Below are 6,216 nucleotides of genomic sequence, written 5' to 3' on the forward strand. Positions count from 1 at the left end.
GACCTGGACAGGCTCAGGAAATGGACGGACAAAAACCGAAAATGCAAGGTTCTTCACCTTGGAAAGAAAAACCTTCAGCATGCTTATAGGCTCAGCAGTGCTATGCTTGCTAGCACTATGGATGAAAGCGACTTGGGGGTCATGATTGACCACAAAATGAACATGAGCCTTCAATATGATTCTGCTGCTAGTAGAGCGAGCAGAATGCTTGCTTGGATCCACAGATGCTTCTCAAGCAAATCCCAGGACATCATTCTCCCATTGTACTCAGCCTTGGTGAGGCTGCAGCTGAAGTACTGTGTCCAGTTTTGTGCTCCACAATTCAAAAAGAATGTGGAGAAGCTTGAGAGGGTGCAGAGGAGAGCCAAGTACTTGATCAGAGGTCAGTAAAGCAGACATTATGAAGTAAGGCTGAGAGCCATGGGACTCTTCAGCCTGGAAAAGCGCAGGCTCAGTGGTGATCTGGTGGCCACCTATAAGTTTATCAAGGGTGCTTACCAGGATCTGGGGGAACGTCTGTTCACCAGAGTGCACCAAGGGATGACAAGGTTGAATGGTCACAAACTCCTCTGCAACTGTTTCAGGCTGGACATAAGGAAGAACTTCTTTACTGTCCTAGCCCCCAAGGTTTGGAATAGATTGCTGCTGGAGGTGGTTCAAGCATCTACTCTGAACATGTTCAAAAGTCATCTGGATGTTTATCTTGCTGGAATCCTATGTCTCTGCTGACTTCCTGCCCCTGGGACAGGGGGCTGGACTCGATGATCTTCCGAGGTCCCTTCCAGCCCTAATGTCTATGAAATACGTTCAACCAAGTTTATCTCAAACTGGTTTCAGCCATGCTTAAACTGTTTTGTGTGCACGAAACATCTGTTCTGTTACAGGTTTAAACCAGCTTTTGATCACTTAAAACAGTTTATGTGTAATGTCTGTACCTAGCCTTAGAAACTATTTTGTCAGGTTTATACTGAGAATTCAGAGGTGAGGTGCTGGAAAAGTTATTTAATTTGAAAGACTCATAACTGTATATACCATCTCAAATATATTTGTTCCAGTCTATCAAAATATATAAGTCTATTAAAATATAAATATAATCTCATCAATGCATGTTATAAGATCTGTTAGCTATGTGTCAAAATAATGAATAATTCTCTTTGTGTCAAGTGGAGGAGAATGGGCCTGATTTTCTTTTGCCACTAGTTTTCATTAATCGTAAAATCATAAGGTGTCTATACAGGCGCTCAGAGGTGGGGAGCTTTTTAATTAGAAGGGCTCCCAGAGAGCTACACTCATTAAAACACCACACCATCATGTATATTCAATGTCCCGTATTTCAAAATGGCAGTGGGGCATTTAAACTAAAGCTCGTTCAATGAGCTTTAGTTAAAGAACCCCACCACCATTTTGAAACATGGGATGGTGAATGTACGTGATGGTGAGGCTTGCTGGAGCGTTCTAATTAGAACACTCCAGCAGACTCGATTAATCATAGAATCATAAGGTGTCTATACACATACTCCAGAGTTGGCAGGGGGGGAGGGGGACCCTAATTGATTAATCTAATTAGAATGCATCAAAGCACATGTATAGGCACACATGGAAAATTAGTGTTAGAAGGGACTTCAGGAGGTCTAGTACAACCCACTGCTTAAAGCAGAACTTGCCCCAACTATATCATCCAGTCCAAGGCTTTGTCTATCTGGATCTTAAAAACTGCTAGGGATAGGGATTCTAGCCTGCTCAAGTGCTTTACTACCCTTCTAATGAAAATTTTTTCCTAATATTCAACATAAACTTCCCTTGCAGCAACTTGAGACCATGCCCCTTGTTCTCTTGTCTGCCACCACTGAAACCAGCTCTATCCTCTTTGTAAGCACCATTTGGGTAGCTGAAAGCTGTTACTAAATCCCCCCCGCCTCAATCTTCTCTTCTCCAGACTAAATAAGCCCAGTTCCCTCAGCCTCTCCTCATAAGTCATATTCCCTAGCCCCCTAACCATTTCCATTGCCCTCCACTGGACTCTTTCTGATTTGTCCACATCAGAGTTCATTGTGGAACTCTGCTTCAACTGTGCTACCACTGAGTTTCCCACAGGCACAGAGAAAGAGACAACATGCTGCAGTTGCAAATACACCTTGACCTGAGCTAAGAAACAAAAGAGCCTCCTGTGAGAGCTTGAACAACAGATAGTTTGTGGAAACAGAATTGTTGGGGGCATAATCACTGATGGTGTAGGAGCAAAGCTATTCAGAGAACCTCATTTAACTCTCCTGCAAGAAACTGACATCTGTAGAGAAAGCAGAAGCAAGTAGCATGCTTCTCTAAGCACTTGCTCAGTTTTATAGCTTGGGTATTCCAGTGTGAAACAGCTCTCAAAAACAAATTAGAAAGAGCTCAGACAGCAGTTTTTTGTGGCAGGTGGGACAACATCAGTACATAAAAGCCAGTGTCCCAGTGTCCAGAAATAAGATTTGTATGTATGCAGAAAACTCAATCACATTATAAAAAAATCATGCCACTCCCAGGAAGAAAGTGCAAGATTGCCTCAAACAGTGTAAGAAGATTCAGTAAAAGGAAGAACTGCATGAGGAAAGTATTCACATTCAGATTCATTAGAGAGCTCTGCAAACTACTTTGCTGGTACAAAATAAACTGCAGGTTGACAGTCAGATAGCACAGATGGCACCACTTTTCTTAAATGATGCATCAACACTATTCAATAGACTTAGAAGTCTTCAAAGAACTTACTAAAAATGTGACTGTCTGAGAAATTTTAAGTTCCATACTCCAGGTAAATTCATGTGAAAAGCAGGATTAGCTGCCCCTTTATCAATACAAAGGAAAATATAATCCTGTGGTGTTTGAGGAGCTACAGCAAAGCACTCCTTCATTGCCGACATTGAACATGTTTGATATTTAATTTGTTAAAAATAATTTGTATTGTGAAAGCCAAAGCTTATGAACATGAAAACCTAGAGGCATATGAATTTTTGCTTTCATTGACTAAAGTGCATAAAGGGGCAATAGATTATATTAATCTTCTAGTGGTATAGAGTGGATGGACTAGTATCTCTGTTGCAGTAATCTCTGTGAAAGCATATGCATTTACAGCTTTCTGAGTCTGAGCCAAAGACATGTTGGTATTTTTGTATAGCTATATTCAGAGAAACAGCCATATATAAAGACCCAGGTCTCAGTTGTCCACTGCTCTCCTACTCTACTACCCTACAGTATTCTAGTAGACAATACTATACAGTAAGGCAGTGCAAAGTTTCAGTCCCTGATTCAATTTGGCAGAGATTTGGCCCAATTCAGTGGCTGAATCTCTGAATTCAAACTGAATCAGAGGACTCTTTATCTCTCTGAACTGAATTGGAACCCTCCAAATCGATTCAGAGAGATTCGGAAAGATTTGGAGATTTGGACATAAAGACAGCTTTAAACATTTTTTCTACATACCTCTAGGTAGCAGGCAGCTCAGGAATGCTGTGATGGTAGGGCACATGGAGTGTCCCACAGGAGTGCGGGGGCCTCTCTAGCATGCTTGGCAGCAGACCTGAAACTGGACCAGAAGCACTTCCAGTCCACATCTGGGTCTGCTGGGAAGCATGCAGGGCCCCCCTCATGACCCCCTGGCTCAGTGACTGGTGCCTCCTGGGTCTGAGGGGGGCACCTTGTGTCCCCCTGTGGCTGATCATTGAGCTGGGGAGGCACAGGGGACCCCCCAGTGAGCTCCCCGGAAGACCCGGAAGTGGACTGGAAGTACTTCTGGTCCACTTCCAGGTTTGCCGCCGAGCACATAAAGGCCCCCCTGTGCTCCTGTGGGATGCTCCATGTGCCCCAGAATCACAGAGATCATGAGCTGCACCTGCTATCTCAAGGTATGTAGAAAAAACTTTAAAAGCTGTATCTATGTCCGAATTGCTGATTTTCCAAATTCAGATTCAGATTCAGCTGAATCGAATAAGGGACAGTGATCCAAATCAATTCATTGAATCACTGTCCCTGATTTGGGCTGAATCTGAATTGAATAGGGCCTGCTTCGCACACCCCTATTATACAGGTACGTAAGGGCCTCCTTAAAAAAGAGCATATTGACATAAGATAGGCCCATAGTTGTTTATGTTGTAGATTATAGCAATATAGCATGGAAAGAAACAATGAGATCTTTGAACAAAGAGTCTAGCAGGCAGAAGAATGAATATATGGATACCAAATGACACTTCCTGTTCATTCAGAATGGTCTTTGGTAAGTTTCAATTCACTAAAGCTATCTCAGCTATTAAAATTGGAGGATACAGGAAACCTGTGGTATTCACAGGTTCAGCATTCGTGGTTTCAGATATTTGCAAATGCTGAACCTGCATTTTATATACACTTTAAACACTTACTGGAGCTCCTCAGGAGCTCCGTGCTTGCTGCCGCTGGGCTCCTGCCACCACCACCAGGCTCCCGCTGCTGCCACTGCATTCCTGCTGTCACCACGGGAGTCGTGCCCCCCACAGCTGCTGGGGGTACTGCGTTCATGAATGCGGTGCCCTATTCGTGGATTTCCCCAACACAGGGATCACGGAAAAGTATCCCCCATGAATGGTGAGGGTTACCTGTACATCCAGATTCTGGACAACTGCTGCTGCAGGGAAAAAAACAGATTGATTGAAAAGACCTGGTACAAGGGAGAACATTTCTACATTGTGAAGCATCAGCCTAATATGTAAATCAGCTGTGAGAAGATCTAGGATTTTGAAAAGTGAGGTGTAGATGGTGTGGTGCATCATTACATATAAGATAACATCTATTTTTCTCTAGTTATGGTGAAACTAGAGTCTTTACTAATATGCTAGAGATCTATTGTTATATTCAGTTTAAGATGAAAGCAAAAACTGTGTGAATAGGGAAGTATTTGACGTGGATTCAGATTTGGCTGATTCAAAGGACAGCAATTCGATTCAGAGATTCAAATCACTGTCCCCAGTCGATTCACCCGACTCGGAATCAGAGATTTGGCGCTGATTCAGCACTGATTCAGAGATTCGGATTGACCAGGGAGAGGCAGGCACAGCTGAGGGGCTGTAGGTTTTCCCATGACTCCTCCATCAGTGCTTGCCTCCCAGGGTGGGGGGAGCTGTGGGAGAAGCCCCTATGGCTGCCCTGTCTGGCCCCATCCTCTGCCCAGCCCTAGTCTCCTGGCACTTAAAAGAAAAAGTCTCACAGCCACCAGCTGCAGCAGCAGCAACTGGGGCCCCTGTGGGCTCATGGCAGAGTCCCTCCCACCCCCATGCAGCATGAAGCAGTGTGGGGCAGCAGAGATCATCCCACTGCCTGGCACCTACATGGCAACTGTTGCATCATGTGGATGCAGCATGGCTCGGCAGGGTACTGAATGCTGTCTGGGAGCTGGGGTGGCTCCACCTGTCAGCTGGAGCCCAGCACTGCTCAGCCCCAGCAGCCCCAGCTCCCAGACAGCATGTAGCGCCTGCTGAGCAGTGCCCTGCTGAGCCACACTGCACCTGTGCCATGAGGCAGCTGCCACATGGGTGCCCTGCTGCCCTGCACTGTCCCAGGCTGCATGGGTGGGGCTCTGCCACAAGCCCTCAGAGGCCCTGATTCCTGCTGCTGAATATGGGACTTTTTTTTTTTTTTAATGTTGGGAGCCTGGGGCTGGGTGCTGGATGGGGCTGGGCAGGGCAGCCATGGGGGCTTCTCCCAAAGGGCAGGAAGTCAGCTGGGGTCATAGGATCCCAGCAAGATAAGCATCCAATTTGCTCTTGAAGGTGCTTGAACCACCTCCGATGGCAGGCTGTTCTGGACCTTGGGGGCTCAGACAGTAAAGAAATTCTTCCTTATGTCTAGCCTGAAATGGTCTTATAGTAGTTTATGACCGTTCGACCTCGTCATCCCTTGGGGTGCTCTGGTGAACAAATGTTCCCCCAGATACTGATGGTCACCCCTGATAAACTTATAGGTGGCCATCAGATCACCCTGAGCCTGCATTTTTCCAGGCTAAAGAACCCCATGGGTCTCAGCCTGTCATCGTAAGGTCTGTTTTCCTGACCTCTGATCATGCACGTGGCTCTCTTCTGGACTCTCTCAAGCTTCTCCACATTCTTTTTGAATTGTGGAGCCCAAAATTGGACGCAGTACCCCAGCTGCGGCCTCACCAAGACTGAGTACAAGGAGAGAATGAGGTCCCGGGATTTCCTTGAGAAGCATCTA

The sequence above is a fragment of the Crocodylus siamensis genome, chromosome 3 (genome assembly GCF_052110815.1).
Source record: "Crocodylus siamensis isolate JL-2025a chromosome 3, ASM5211081v1, whole genome shotgun sequence".
NCBI lineage: Eukaryota > Metazoa > Chordata > Crocodylia > Crocodylidae > Crocodylus > Crocodylus siamensis.